At 37.6% G+C, this 15,790-nt stretch overlaps 1 protein-coding gene and 1 pseudogene across 6 annotated transcripts in view; both read left to right on the top strand.

Annotated features, from left to right (window-relative positions):
• Positions 1 to 15,790, top strand: part of HMBOX1 (homeobox containing 1) — a 115,099-nt gene that overhangs the window by 75,035 nt on the left and 24,274 nt on the right. The gene's annotated exons all lie outside the window — the stretch shown is intronic.
• Positions 811 to 7,288, top strand: LOC138080935 (ER membrane protein complex subunit 5 pseudogene; annotated as a pseudogene).

Genomic DNA, 15,790 nt, shown 5'->3' with positions numbered 1-15,790 from the left:
GAATTGCAGACACCAGGCTTCTCTGTCCTTCTCCATCTCCCAGAGCTTGCTCAAACTCACATCAATTGAGCTGGTGATGCCATCCAACCATCTCATCCTTTGTCGTCCCCTTCTCCTCCTGCCTTCAGTCTTTCCCAGCATCAGGGTCTTTTCTAATGAGTCAGCCCTTCGCATCAGGTGGTCAAAGTAGTGGAGCTTCAGCTTCAGCATCAGTCCTTCCAAATGAATATTCAGGGTTGATTTCCTTTAGGATTGACTGGTTTGATCTTTCCTCTCATTAACTCTCTATTTTAACATCTATTTTTTTTTATTTATTTGTTTGACTGTACCAGGTCTTAGTTGCATCACAAGGGATCTAGCTCCCTGACCAGGAATTGAATCCAGGCCCCGTACATTGGGAGTGTAGAGTCTTAGTCATTGGACCACCAGGGAAGTCCCTTCTCATTCAATCTTTAGTTGCCTAGAAATATATTTGCTCACACACTTGGAATGGAGAGATACAATCATCTAAATAATTACAGAACTAAGGAATGAATGCTGTCGTGAAAATGGTTGATTAAATTTATGGGGTCTTGAGACTCAGGCAAGCAGAGGAGAGAGTCAGGAAGACTTTACCAAAGTAGTGACATTTTGGCTGCATTTTGATGGGTGATGAATAGAAACTCACCAGTCCGAGAATCATAGAAAGGATAGTATGACGTTGGAGACTTTATGTGGCCGAACATAGGGTTTTTCATCAGGAGCATCTCTACTTAGGACTTCATCATATTATGCATTCTATAATTAAATAAGACCATGCTTAATTAAACTATGGCTTTGGTGTTCAGGCTTTATCAGAAAGGAGATGTACCTGATCAGATTGGTCTGTTTGATAATGTTAGTAGGAGTATGGAAGATGGGCAAGACATCAGCCAGCTCAGTATGTATTTGAACTTATACCACATACCTAGAGCCAAGGTAAAATGAATCTAAATTGTAGTATCTGCCCTCAAAAATCTTGGTAATAATGGCTTTACATTTTACCGTAGGATTCTGCAGTGTATAATTATTGATCTTATTGATAATTATTTTGCATGATAAGTGAATTTATTTAATCTTCACAATTCTGTACTATGGAATTTTATTATTTATAATTTATATATGTATATGCTTCAGAGGAAAAAAGTGACTAGCTTATATGTAAATGGGTTGAGGAGGGATATTTGGAGGCTTTTAGGGTAATCTATGCATCAGTGATGAGGGCCCAAATTAATAATATTAAAGAAAAAGGAAAGAAAGTAGATAGAAGACAGTAGATATCAGAAAAAAGATTGCAGGAAAAAATCAGCCTAACCTAGTTACAGATTGAACACAGAGATAACAGAGCAGGAAGTATAAAAGAATTTAGCAGTGGTGATGCTCAAAGAGCATTTATCTGGGAGATACCCTCTGTACCATTAGAAAATAGTTTGACTTTGGTCAAATCACTTAATGTCTCAACCCCCCTCACCATATTTATAAAAAGAAGAGTTAAGTACTATGATAGATAGTCATACAAACTTATGGTTTAGTCCCATTTTCACTTATATTATTCTTTGGAAATTAGTTTTCTGTAAAATGAAGTTGGTTATTAGAGTCAAATGAGATAATATATGTAAAACACATAGTAGAATGCCTTTCTCATAAGCAGTATTGAACACATGTTCTCTTTCTACCTAAATTCCTTCCACTAAGAGCTCTGACTGTGAGATCTCTGTATGAGCAGATTTCAGTGGCCCTAGACATGGAGATTCAGGGGTCATCAGTGGAGTAGATACAGATAGAGCCATAAGTCAGAGTATACCGTTTATACATTCATCTCTTCTCTTTTCTGTGTCTTCATTTATACTGTGTCTGCATTTTGAGAAGAGTTACGAAGAGCTAAATATGGCTGCAGAAAAACTAAAACCCTCCTGACTGATCTCATATGAAATCCATGACCATGAACCTCAAGTGGATCTCTAATTCTGCCAGGCAGTCGTACTGTACCTTCCTGGTTCATTCTTTCCCACTCTCCCAAACCATTATTTCACACTTTATTCTCTCTGCAGTCTCCCCATCCTGTCACACAATGATCTTTCTTCCCATTTAAATGAGGAAATGAAGGATTTAGAGGAGAATTTCACTAACTACCCTGCTGTTCATATGTATCACAGACAGACTGTTTCACTACTCCTTACCATCCCTGCAGCACTTCACTAGTAGTCCTGGGCACATATCTTAGTGGTGCCTGCCTTACAGTAGATTTATATAGGTTTAAATAAAGATACTGATATAATTAATACATGGGCTTCCCTGATATAGATATAGATATATAGATAGATCACCTTTTTTTGGCCTTTTCCCACTTCTCTGACCTCATTGCATTGTCTGTACCACATATTTGACTTTTAAAATATCTAGTTCCAGAAATATTTGTCACAAAAGACAGTGTTGTATGATTCCATTTATATGAAATACTCAGAATAAGTAAAGATATACAGACAGAAAGTAAATATGTGGTTTCCCAGGGCAGGGGAGATTAGGGACATTGTGGGGGAGGACGAAGACTAAGGAAAGAGTGTTGGGTTTCCTTTTGGGGTGATGGAAATTTCTAAAACTGATTGTGATAATGCTTGCACAACTCTGGATATACTAAAAGCTACTAAACTGTACAATTAAAATGGGTGAATTTTGGGGTATATAGCTTTTAAGAAAAAGTTATTTAGCACAGTACTGGGAATTTCACATATATTTATCCTCCACATTTAAGTCTCATAACAGTCCTGGTTTCTTCTTTTTCTACTGAGGCAACCAGGGCTTTTAAGAGGTTGAATACCTTCCCAGGGCCACAAAGCTAATAAGTGGCCTGGCCACATGTAGAACTTAGACAGTGCTTCCGATAGATTTGAGTTTTCCTTATTAACTAAGAGGAGTATATTTTTATTTGGGGGTACACTGATTGTTTTTAATATATGGACTTTACCTTTGATAATTTTGAAATCTGATGCTACTAGATTAACATGTGATGGAACCTTCCTTGCGTAGGAGCTTTATGGAGACTGTAAATAGGAAGAGATAAAACAAAAATGAAAAAATGATTGATAATTGTTGAAGCTGGGTAATAGATACATGGGAGTTCATGGGAATATTATAATTGTGTAGTTTTGAAATTTTTGTAATCATAAAGAGTTTTGTTATTAAAAAATAACAAAAAAATAACACGGGGACTTGACTAAGATTTTGATCAACAAAATAGAATTAGATAATTGACTAATATTCTTTCAGTCATTTATTTATAGAGCATCTGTTGTGTGCTAGCACTGAGCCAGGCTTACCTCAAGTGGTTTACATATTCACAAAGGGAAAGAGCATCATCTGTATCATATATCTGAAATCCCTACAGATACAAATAACATAATGTAAGACTCAAATGTGATTTTTATTCAGCAAACCTAACTGTCCCTTTGTTCGTCCATTCAACAGAGGTATGAGGCCGAGTGCTAGGGATGTAGCAGGTGGATATGTTTGAGGGTGAAGACACAGAGGATGACGGATGGAGTAGACCTGAAGTGTCTTTAGCGTTTATGGTCAGAAGCTGTGAAGGCCTTGCGGCCCAAAAGCAGAGCATGTGATGACTCTTTCCCTTTTAACCCTTCCGCCTTTGGTACTGGGGATTCTTTCAGCTTTAGAAGCAGGTGTGTCTTCAGAGTGTTTCGATATTTGACTGAGACACAAAAGAATGATACCTGACTACTGTGCCTGTTCTGGTTCAAGGGAGAAAGGTGAAAGAAATCTTGAGTCTCCTTATAGGGTTTGCAGCTCAGTTAACCAAGATAGAGCAGCAACAACTTGAAGAAAGCGTTGACTAGACACAGGAATAAGTAAGAGCACCCTGGGACATGTAGAAGCAATAGTACCCTCTTTGGAGCCATATATATGTTTATAGATTGCTTCTGCTGTTAGTTTTCATCAAGAGTAGCCGAATGATGAGTCTGTACCTGGGTGTGTCTAAGAAAATGAAGGCAAAATGAATCTCTGTGTGTGTGTTTGTAATTAAGACTATTTCATGTGGTTTTTTTTTTTTACAGAAACAGTACACCTGTGATTTGTTTTTTGTTCCTTTTAGATTTTTTTCATGCTCATCTTCAGTGAGCTATTATAAAATAAAATTGTTACTTAAGCCCAGAACCCTCTGAAATTATAAGGAAAACATTTTTTGTTGTTGTAACCTTTATCAATCTCCAAAACAACTTCAGAAAATTAATCCAAGTTATTCTCCCCAATAGGCAAAGAATCAGTATTAAAAATTTCAGCTTAAGAGTGTCTCTTCCCCTCAAATTTAAGAATCTGAAAATTGTTTCTTCAGATAAAAGTTCCTCCTTAAGAACAAAAATAACTTCATAGCCACAATATTATAACATACCAAAATTAAGTCTTGGCTCTAAATTTGCTGTCACTTCTATTAAGCTGACATGTTATACAGTCTGAATGTGAAATCTGAAGCAGAGACCTGGGTCTAGTACACAAGTGCATTTTATATAAGTCTATTGTACATCCTGGGAGAATTAGCATAGAAGAGACAAATATGTTTGTAAAGTGTGTTTCTAGAATGTTGCTTGAGATTTCTGTAATTTAATTCTCTTGGTCTTTACAGCATTTTGGAATTCTTCCCAGGACAGTTTATTAGTACTTGGATTTTGGTTTCAGTCTGTTTCCTTTCTCCTTTTTACTTTTAATTTTTTCAGTGAGTACTTGGACTGTGAAGGTTAGAAAGACCAACAGTTCCAGAAACTAAGCTCTATATTTAACTGCAGACTGGGTGTGGCTCAAAAATTGCAATGCAAGCTTGCTAGTATTTTGCCAGTCATCAAAACCCTGACGTGCAGGGAACATTGCTTTTCCTAGTCTTCTGACTTTGAAATATGCTGAATTTTGATGATATATGGTGTGCACTTTTGTATGTGTAAATAAAATAAAGAGAGGGTCACATAGGTTCAAACTTGAAGTGGTTCTGGAAGACTTGTTTCATCTGTGTTCTTTTATGGTAACCTCAAATGATATTAACCTGCCCTATATTCATGGTACCACTTCCCATTATCCTTTTATTACTTTTAATTACCACTGTGCAATTTAAAAATTTGTTACACAGGAAGTCTTCTCCACTACATCCTTCATTCATGAAGCCACATTTTCTTTTAATGTTTTTATTTTGCTTGGCTTTATATACTTTAGCATTTCCTAATTACCATTAAAAAATGGAGAAATAACTGCTTATTCTCCTAGTAAAATTTTCCATCAATTAAAAAAACACTTTGTCTCTTGAGGAGAATCCTATTACTTTGAAAAAGGGAAAAATAATCAACTTTTCCTCTTTGGCAGTATCCTTTTGTATCCTTGTGTAGGGTAGCTTCCAGAATCATTTGGTGTCATTCATATTATACAGATATCCACGGAATAAGAGACCCTGCTCATTTCAGTAAGATTGTACCTAGCCAGAAAAAAATTTGGAGCAGAAGTACTTATAAGTGCTTTCCTAATATTGCTTTTCTGAGAGATTGAGACCCATCCAGATGTTTCTTTAAATGACAACTCGTATCATGTGAACAATAAGGGGACTGTTTTGCCTTTGTTATACAAAAATATATAAATTGCATCTGCCGACCACTGATTTGGTTTAAGCAACATTTAAGAACCTTCTCGTGATTTCATTTGCTTGTATTTAGTCACCATTTGTGCAGAGAATAAAGAAAAGACCCTAAAGATCATCTAGTTCAAAGTTTTTTAAAACAAGAATTAAGAAGTTAATTAAATTAGCTAAACTCCAGAAGAAATGAGTTTCAGTTGTTTATTCTGAACCCATAACCATGTGAACCATAGAATCTTTTCGTTAAACTTTCTGTTCTTTGGGTTTTTTATTTTTGTTAGATAAACATTTATTGTCTGCTGTGTGCTAAGTCATATGCTAAGAATTGAGATGCAGAGATGAATAAAACAAAAATCCTTATTGCATTTAACTTTCTTCCAGTCTGTGTTTCTTTATTCATCTCTCATTTCTCTTAGACCCTCTTAATCTTCCTTTTTACCCTCCTAAATTCCTTTGTATATCTTTCTCAAGATACCTCACTTTCTGTTCTTTATCTTGCCAGAATGTTTTCTTTCTTTTTTTTTCTTTTTTCTTCTCATACTTTCTTTTAAGTATGCTTCCTGCCCGCCTTTTATTCTCAAAACTGCACTGCTGTATGATTCTGAATAATTTCTTGATATGTGTGGAGCCTTTGTTCTTACTAAGGCTCAGTGACTTTCGATAGGAAAATACTTCTCACACTAGAAGTAAATCTTTGAAAACTAGTTGCTTTGTATAACTACATGAATGAATAGACTAGCTTCAAAGAACAAAATCACCTCCATGATAACCAAGTTCTATGAGAAGACCAGTTATCTAGAATTTCATTTATACACACACACACCCCCACACATTATATATACACACACATATATATAAAATCTCCACATAATTTATCTCAGTACCTTGTTTGGTGGTCAGCTTGTATTTCGGTCCCTTAGTATCTGTTTCTAGTAATGAAATAACTTAAGGTTATTACAACCTGAAAAGGCAAAGAAATCATTGTTCACCTACCTTTTATCAGTCAAGGTAATGAGAGAATTACTTCCTTCTTCCTTATAAAATGAAAAAACTAAAAACATTTCTCACTGCATAGGAAAAGTTTAATTCTCCTATTTTTCATTTCTCCAAGAGTAAAACTTCCTTCAGTATTTTACAATATTAGCAAAAAAATTTGCATCTCATTTTCATCTTTCTGCGCTGCGCGGACACCCACCGGTGGGGGAAGGAACGGCTCTGCCGCCCTTCGCTTCTTTTGTTGGGCTGCTCTTTTCGGAGTCCTGGTGCTGGCGCTATGGAAGGGGCTGGTGGGCAGCCCTAGCCCACGCAGCCTTTTCCGCTGTGCAGCATCCTTCTTATATGCGATTAACAGAAAAGGAAGATGAATCACTGCCAATAGATATAGTTCTTCAGACACTTCTGGCCTTTGCAGTTACCTGTTATGGTATAGTTCATATTGCAGGGGAGTTTAAAGACATGGATGCCACTTCAGAACTAAAAAATAAGACATTTGACACACTAAGGAATCACCCATCATTTTATTTATTTAATCATCGTGGTTGAGTACTGTTCCGGCCTTCAGATACAACAAATTCTTCAAACCAAGATGGATTGTCCTCTAACACATCACTGAAGTTACGAAAAGTTGAATCACTGTGTTGTTAAGATTTTTACAAATTATAATAACAGGACAGGACACAAAGCTGGAATATTGGAGTTTGGGATACAAAACACTCCCCTATCAGTATTTATATTGATCGCTCACACCTAATTTAAAGAGTCCACGACCCTTATTTGTACACTAAGCCATTAATGCAGTATAAGTTATCTGTGAAATGAGTCTTTGATCTTTCATAGAGAGAATTCTTTTTTCATTTAAGACAAATTCACATTTTTTGTAAAAATCACTGTTTTGAGCATATTTCTTTGAAAAATGCTGATGGTTTTGTAATTATTTATTTTCTTAGATTCCGTTTGCACTACAGTTTTCAGGATCCTTTTGGAAATAGTGTGACTATTGCATTTTGCGGCATGAATGGTAGTGAATGGTCCTAAGTTCTTAACAAATGGATTTCTCTAAAGAGACCAAAATGGTGACTTATCAGTTTTTCTTATGCTCCCTAAAAAGTGGCTCTGCTTCAGCAGATACTTGCCAGTTTTTAATTTATCCATGACTTCTTACCCTACCCCACTCCCATATACCTCCTAACATCAGCTGTCTTGTTTCATCACTTCTCCAGGGTTCAGTGTGCAGTGAGCAATTTTTGTGTCAGAAATCCCTTGTCATAACAAATAGATTTAACAAACTCAACTTACGTAAAGCTACCTGTGTTCTCTTCATATATCTGTGAAAAGATGTCCCTAATTGATTATGTAGTGTAAGAATAGTTGAGGATAGACCAGAAAGACTATCTGTGAATTAATTATCCTGCCTATGTAGAAGAACGGTGATCACTGAAGAAAACTGATTAGTTGTTACTAGCCAGTTTAACTTATTCAAAGCCTCTGTTATTTTATTGCATACTAAACTAGTGAATTAATTGAAAAAGGCAATGGCACCCCACTCCAGTATTCTTGCCTGGAAAATCCCATGGATGGCTCCTCCATGGGGTCGCGAAGAGTCGGACACGACTACGCGACTTCACTTCACTTTCATCTTGTTACGTTGCTGCTGAATTGAGGGCACTAGGTAAAGAGAATATCTTTTTCATATCTAGTATCAGAGGCCATGTGTCTGACCAAGATAGCAACTTTGGATAGGAAATTCAGAGAATTTGTTTTCAACTTCTTTACATTTAACTATGACAACTTTTTGGCAAGTCACTAATTATCTCATGGAACATAGTGGTAAACTAACAGATATGACCTATGTAATTTCAAAGAAAAATGTGAATGAAATAATATTAAGTAATAGAATAAAAATTACATTACTACAATAATGAAAAAGGAATAAACATAAAGATTGGGAGCAGCAATAAAAATTTTAAGTACATGGTTTGCCCTAAATGTCCAATAGTTTGTACATTTGAGGTTACTTTTTGTCTTTCTGTTTGTTTCTGATACTATAGTGGTTAAGAACACAGACTTTTTTTTAAGTTATTTAGTATAATTGATCTACAGCATTGTGTTAATTTCTACTGTACAGCACAGTGATTCAGTTATACCTTTACATATATTCTTTTTTCATATTCTTTTCCATTATGTTCTTTCATAGGATACTGAATATAGTTCCCTGGGTTGGGAAGATCCCCTGGAGAAGGGCATGGCAACCCACTCCAGTATTTTTGCCTGGAGAATTCCATGGACAAAGGAGTCCATAAGGGTCAAAAAGAGTCAGACATGACTGAAGCAATTTAGCATTCATGCACATGCTATAGAACGGGACCCCATTGTTTATCCATTCCATATATGTTGGTTTGCACCTGCTAGTCCCAAACTCCTAATCCATCCCTTCTCTACCCCTGCTCCCTCTTTGGTTACTGTAAGTTTGTTTTCTGTCTGTGAGTCTGTTTCTGTTACATAGATAGGTGTATTTGTCATATTTAGATTCTGTATATAAGTGATATCATATGGCATTTGTCTGTCTTTTTCTGACTTAGCTCACTTAGTATGTGAAGTACTTATTTCACTTAGTAATCTCTAGGTCCATCCATCTGCAAATGGCATTATTCCATTCTTTTTTTGGCTGAGTAGTATTGTGTCCCCCACATCTTCTGTATCCATTCACCTGTTGATGGACATTTAGGTTGTTTCCATGCTTGGCTATTGTAAATAGTGCTGCAGTGAACACTGGGGTGCATGTTTCTTTTTGAATTATACTTCTCTCTGGATGTATGCTCAGGAGTAGGATTGCAGGATCAAAACTTCTATACTGCTTTCTCTAGTGGCTGCACCATTTGACATTCCCACCAACAGTGTAGGAGGGTTCCCTTTAGCATTTATTATTTGTAGGCTTTTTAAGATGGCCATTCTGACTGGTGTGAGGTGTTACCTCAGTGTAGTTTTCATTTGTATTTCTCTAATAATTAGTGATGTCAAACATCTTTTTATGTGCTTGTTAGCCATCTCTCTTCTTTGGAGGAATATCTGTTTAGGTCTTCTGCCCACTTTTTGATTGGGTTGTTTGTTTTATTTTTGTTAGTGAGCTGTTGTATATTTTGGAAATTAAGCCTTTGTTAGTCACATCGTTTGCAAACATTTTATACAGTCCGTAGGCTGTCTTTTTGTTTTGTTTATGGTTTCCTTTGCTGTGCAAAAAGCTTTTAAGTTTGATTAGGACTTGTTTATTTTTGCTTTTATTTCTATTCCCTTGGGAGACCGATCTAAGAAAACATTGGTACAATTTATCTCAGATAATGGTTTGCCTATGTTCTCTTGTTAAGAATTTTTTGGTCCCATGCCTTATATTTTAAGTCTTTAATCAATTTTGAGTTTATTTTTATATATAGTGTGAGAGTGTATTCTAACTTCATTGATTTACATACCATTATGCAACTTTCCCAGAACCACTTGCAGAAGAGACTGTCTTTTCTCTGTTGTATATTCATGCCTCTTTTGTGGAAGATTAATTGATGGCAGGTGTGTGGGTTTATTTCTAGGCTCTCTATTCTGTTCTATTTTTTAATCCATATGTCTGTTTCTGTACAAATACCATGCTGTTTTGATTACTGTAGCTTTGTAGTATTCTTTGAAGTCTGAGAGGGTTATGCCCTCTGTTGTCCTTTTCCCTCAAGATTGCTTTGGGAATTCTGGGCCATTTATAGAAGAACATGGAATTTTTAGTTAGAAGGACTGGGGTTCTGGTCTCAACTATCTTACTCACTAGGTGTGTATCCTTAGACAAATTCCTTGCTGTAAAATGACAGTGGCAGTCATACCTATCCCATAGGAATGCTGTGATTTAATACTGAACAGTAGTGTGTGTAAAGTACTACCCACGGTACATGACACACATAGCAGGTATTTAATAAATACAGTCCTACCAGAAAAATGAGAGCTTTCAACAGAATCCTGGGTTTCTTCAAGTGGAATTTTCTGAAGAGTTACCATTTTCCTAAGCCTCAGCCAATAAAAGTCTATTTAGCATTTCTTTACTCAAAGTCATTAATCACCTCTGTGCCAGTCACTGCACGAGTGCTGAAGCATATTTAGAGATAAGATTTTACCCTAGTAAGTGTCAGTCTAGAGGAGGAGTCTGGTTTTAAAATACAGAAGAGACAGGCACCAAGTCCAGCAGGACACAGAGGAGAATGGTGTGTGGAAGGGCCCCATGAGGTGACTGAAGCGAGTCCCTACAGGGCGGAAGGCTGGGAGAAGGAAGAGCGGTGTTCTCGGCAGTGGAAGCAGTATATGCAAAGGCACAGTCGCGGGCAAAATTAGGTAACTGGAGTATATGGAGCCAGGCGGGAAATGAGGCTGGGGTTGCAGCCAGACTCTGGAAAACCCTTATATCGCCACAGTTGCAACATCTGTCTTCCTCAGGCATTCATATTTGCATCCATCCAAAATATGGTTGTTCTAAAAACCTCTTAAGCCATTGTTTAGGCTGTCTGTGCCACTGTCCGCTCACATGTAAAGTGTTGACAATAGTCCTTTTATGACAAGGACTCAAATTATTTGTGGGGATGGGGGTGGGTCTTTATGTCTAATATCTGTAAAACATCCTAGGAATCAAAAAGTTGAAATTGTTTCAGGAATTTTGTCCTTTCACTGCTGAGGGCCTGGATTTGGTCCCTGGTCAGGGAACTAAGATCCTACAGGCTGCATGGCACATCTGAAGGAAATAAAAAACTGAAACTTTTGAAAATCTTCTCAGCCTTCTTTTTAAAAGACAGGAGCCAAAGTGATACTCCCTTTTCTATGTGGCAAGGAAATATGTTGAAATTCCAGCCATTTTCAGTTCACCTTTTTGCCCCATTGTTTTTCCCTGCTAAAATTTTTATTATAAAGGTGGATTATTATAAAATTATAAAACCCAATTTTCCTACTGACTTCTGTTATAGCAGTACATTGTTAGGAAAAAAATGTGAGCCATAACTTTACCAGAATGAATTATTTCATCATCTGTTAAGTAAATTTTACTGGGTACTTCAGTGACATAGTTCATATGCCCCTGCAGCCTAGGGTTTGGATACAGCCAGCTAGCTCAGAGGCAAGCAGAGTGCTCTGCATAAAGTCAAACATCGGTGAGTGTTGCCTGAACTTGGTGGAACTGACTACTTAAGAAGACTCTACAACTGAAACAATATTAGAAAATGGTGGTTTCCATCTCCTCCACCAGACATATTAGACTTAGGGAGAGTATAGAGTAATACAATATTTTCTGATTTTGTTAAATTGTGAGGCATTGAATTCAATAATGAACAATAATTTGATTATTTAAAGTGATCCACTAAAAATGACTCAGAAACAGCAGAAAATTTACTTCTAAATGTCTCAATGTCATTTTTCCTTAGCCTGATCATTGTATTATTTTCCCCTGACAGAAACAGCTCTGTGGGGCTTGAATTAGGTCCTGTAGAATCTAAGGGTTGTCTTGCCTTCACTGCAGCCCCTGGCAAGCTGGTCTTCCTTTTCCTCTCTTCTGATGTCATTGCTGTTCTAGCATAGAAAATGCTGCAAGAATACATTATAAATTTTGGAATTAATGGATGCTGGAAGATGAATTTTAAAAAGAGTTTAACTTCTTTAATACTCCTTATGGAATGACTCGGGTAGAACATAGTGAACTACACCTCCCGTATCTCTGCAAATAGAAGGAAGTTCTTAACATTTATATAAGACAGCAACAGCCTGAACATGACCTCATTTCAATCCATTAGACTATTTGAGGAAGAAAACAACAAAACTTTCCCACTTATTGACAAGTAAAGTTATCCCAATCCATTTCTCATAGCCAGTAAGAAGATGAACTGTCCTTAAATGCATTTTAAAATTGGCAAATTACACTTCCTGGTTCCTCTTTGGTCAACCAGAAATAGCCAGAAGAGAAATTATCATGATTTTTTTTTTTTGAGGCAGATTAAAAATTCTCCCCATCCTTATTTGGAATATGTGCCAGCAGTTTTATTTGGTGCAAACAACAGACCCCTCATCTCTCTAGTCCCTGAGCCAATTCAACCAGACAAAAGACTCCGTTTTCCTCATGTTGCCCTGTGGCCACAGTTTACAAAGAAATGAAGTATAGTTGGGTAAGTATTGGTGTTGTATGTATGAATCACCAGTGAAGATATGATTCATCCCAGAAGCAGAATTATATGCATCATATTATAAAAATTAATACTGATGGAGATCAGTTTATAGACTAACTGGAAAATATTCACAGAAAATGAGTGAGCTTTTTCTTTTATAAACTCAACCAACATTTATTGAGGTTCAGTTTCATCAGTTCAGTCGCTCAGTCGTGTTCAACTCTTTGCAGTCCCATGGACTGCAGAATGCCAAGCTTTCCTGTCCCTCACCGACTCCTGGAGCCTACTCAAACTCACGTCCATCACATTGGTGATGCCATCCAACCATCTCATCCTCTGTCATCCCCTTCTCCTCCTGCCCTCAATCTTTCCCAGCATCAGGGTCTTTTCCAATGAGTCGGTTCTTTGCATCAGGTGGCCAAAGTATTGGAGTTTCAGCTTCAACATCAGTCCTTCCAATGAATATTCAGGACTGATATCCTTTAGGATTGGCTGGTTGGATCTCCTTGCAGTCCAAGGGAGTCTTCTCAAGAGTCTTCTCTAACACCACAATTCAAAAGCATCAGTTCTTCGGTGCTCAACTTTCTTTTTATAATCCAACTCTCACATCCATACGTGACTACTGGAAAAACCATAGCTTTGACTAGATGGACGTTTGGTGGCAAAGTAATGTCTCTGATTTTTAATATGCTGTCTAGGTTGGTCATAGCTTTTCTTCCAAGGAGCAAGCATCTTTAAATTTCATGGCTGCAGTCACCATCTACAGTGATTTTGGAGTCCAAGAAAATCAAGTCTGTCACCATTTCCATTGTTTCCCCATCTATTTGCCATTAAGTGAGGGGACCGAATGCCATGATGTTAGTTTTCTGAATGTTCAGCTTTAAGCCAACGTTTTCACTCTCCTCTTTCATTTTCATCAAGAGGCTCTTTAGTTTTTCTTCACTTTCTGCCATAGGGTGGTGTCATCTGCATATCTGAGATTATTGATATTTCTCCCGGCAATCTTGATTCCAGTTTGTGTTTCTTCCAGCCCTGCATTTCGCATGATGTACTCTGCATAGAAGTTAGGGTGACAATACAGCCTTCACGTACTCCTTTCCCAGTTTGGAACCAGTCTGTTGTTCCAATTCCAGTTCTAACTTGCTTCTTAACCTGCATACAAATTTCTCAGGAGGCAAGTTAGGTGGTCTGGTATTCCCATCTCTTGAAGAATTGTCCACAGTTGTTGTGATCCACACAGTCAAAGGCTTTGGCCTAGTCAATAAAGCAGAAATAGATGTTTTTCTGGAATTCTCTTGCTTTTTCCATGATCCAGCGGATGTTGGCAGTTTGATCTCTGGTTCCTCTGCCTTTTCTAAAACAAGCTCGAACATCTGGAAGTTCCCAGTTCTCGTACTGTTGATGCCTGGCTTGGAGAATTTTGAGCATTACTTTGCTAGCGTGTGAGATGAGTGCAATTGTGCAGTAGTTTGAACATTCTTTGGCATTGCCTTTCTTTGGGATTGGAATGAAAACTGACCTTTTCCAGTCCTGTGGCCACTGCTGAGTTTTCCAGATTTGCTGGCCTATTGAGTGTAGCACTTTCACAGCGTCATCTTTTAGGACTTCAAAGAGCTCAACTGGAATTCCATCACCTCCACTAGCTTTGTTTGTAGTGATGCTTCCTAAGGCCCACTTGACTTCGCATTCCAGGATGTCTGGCTCTAGGTGAGTGATTACACCATTGTGATTATCTGAGTCATGAAGATCTTTTTTGTCTAGTTCTTCTGTGTATTCTTGCCACCTCTTCTTAATATCTTCTGCTTCTGTTAGGTCCATACCATTTCTGTCCTTTATTATGCTCATCTTTGCATGAGATGGTCCTTTGGTATCTCTGATTTTCATGAAGAGATCTCTAGTCTTTCCCATTCTATTGTTTTCCTCTCTTTCCTTGCATTGATCACTGAGGAAGGCTTATCTCTCCTTGCTATTCTTGGGAACTCTGCTTTCAAATGAGTGTATCTTTCCATTTCTCCTTTGCTTTTAGCTTCTCTTTTCTCGGCTATTTGTAAGCCCTCCTCAGATTATCATTTTGCAATTTTTCATTTCTTTTTTGGGGGGATGGTCTTGATCACTGCCTCCTATACAATGTCACGAACCTCCATCCATAGTTCTTCAGGCACTCTATCAGATCTAATCTCTTGAATCTATTTGTTACTTCCACTGTATAATCTTAAGGGATTTGATTTAGGTCATACCTGAATGATCTAGTGGTTTTCCCTACTTTCTTCAATTTAAGTCTGAATTTGGCAACAAGGAGTTGATGATCTGAGCCCCAGTCAGCCCCAGTCTTGTTTTTGCTGACTGTATAGAGCTTCTCCATCTTTGGCTGCAAAGAATATAATCAGTCTGATTTCGGTATTGACCATCTGGTGATGTCCATGTGTAGAGTCTTCTCTTGTGGTGTTGGAAGAGGGTGTTTGCTATGACCAGTGCATTCTCTTGGCAGAACTCTGTTAGCATTTGACCTGCTTCGTTTTCATACCACTCCTTACGATAGACACTGGTTGGGATACAGTGATTAGCAATACAGATACGGAAGTCATTCTTGATGGAATAGACATTCACAGCACATACCAAGCTTGTCGTGTGTGTTTGGTGTTTGAAGATCTCAAAGTAGTGTAATGTAAACTTGTGGGTAGATATTCTACTTCTGTTTCAGTTGCCTTTTGGCTTAGGAACCATGTATGGACCTTGTAATTTCAGTGATAGCATGTAAGAGTGGTCTTTTTGAAAAGCTGCAAACCAGCATGGACAGCAGATTCCCACATAGAAGCCTCAGTCACAGTGGCGCCTCGTCCGCATGTTCTGTCTTATTGGTTCCTACTTTGCCACACCATCCGCTCAAGGACAAACCTACAGTTCTGACCATTTTGAGGCTGCCCTATAGTTCCCATCCTTCTGGGGACAGACACGTTAATTTGTCATCAGAATGCCT

The sequence above is a fragment of the Capricornis sumatraensis genome, chromosome 6 (assembly GCF_032405125.1).
Source record: "Capricornis sumatraensis isolate serow.1 chromosome 6, serow.2, whole genome shotgun sequence".
Lineage (NCBI taxonomy): Eukaryota > Metazoa > Chordata > Mammalia > Artiodactyla > Bovidae > Capricornis > Capricornis sumatraensis.
Note: the sequence above shows the minus strand (reverse complement) of the source record. Positions and strands in the feature narration are given on the sequence as shown.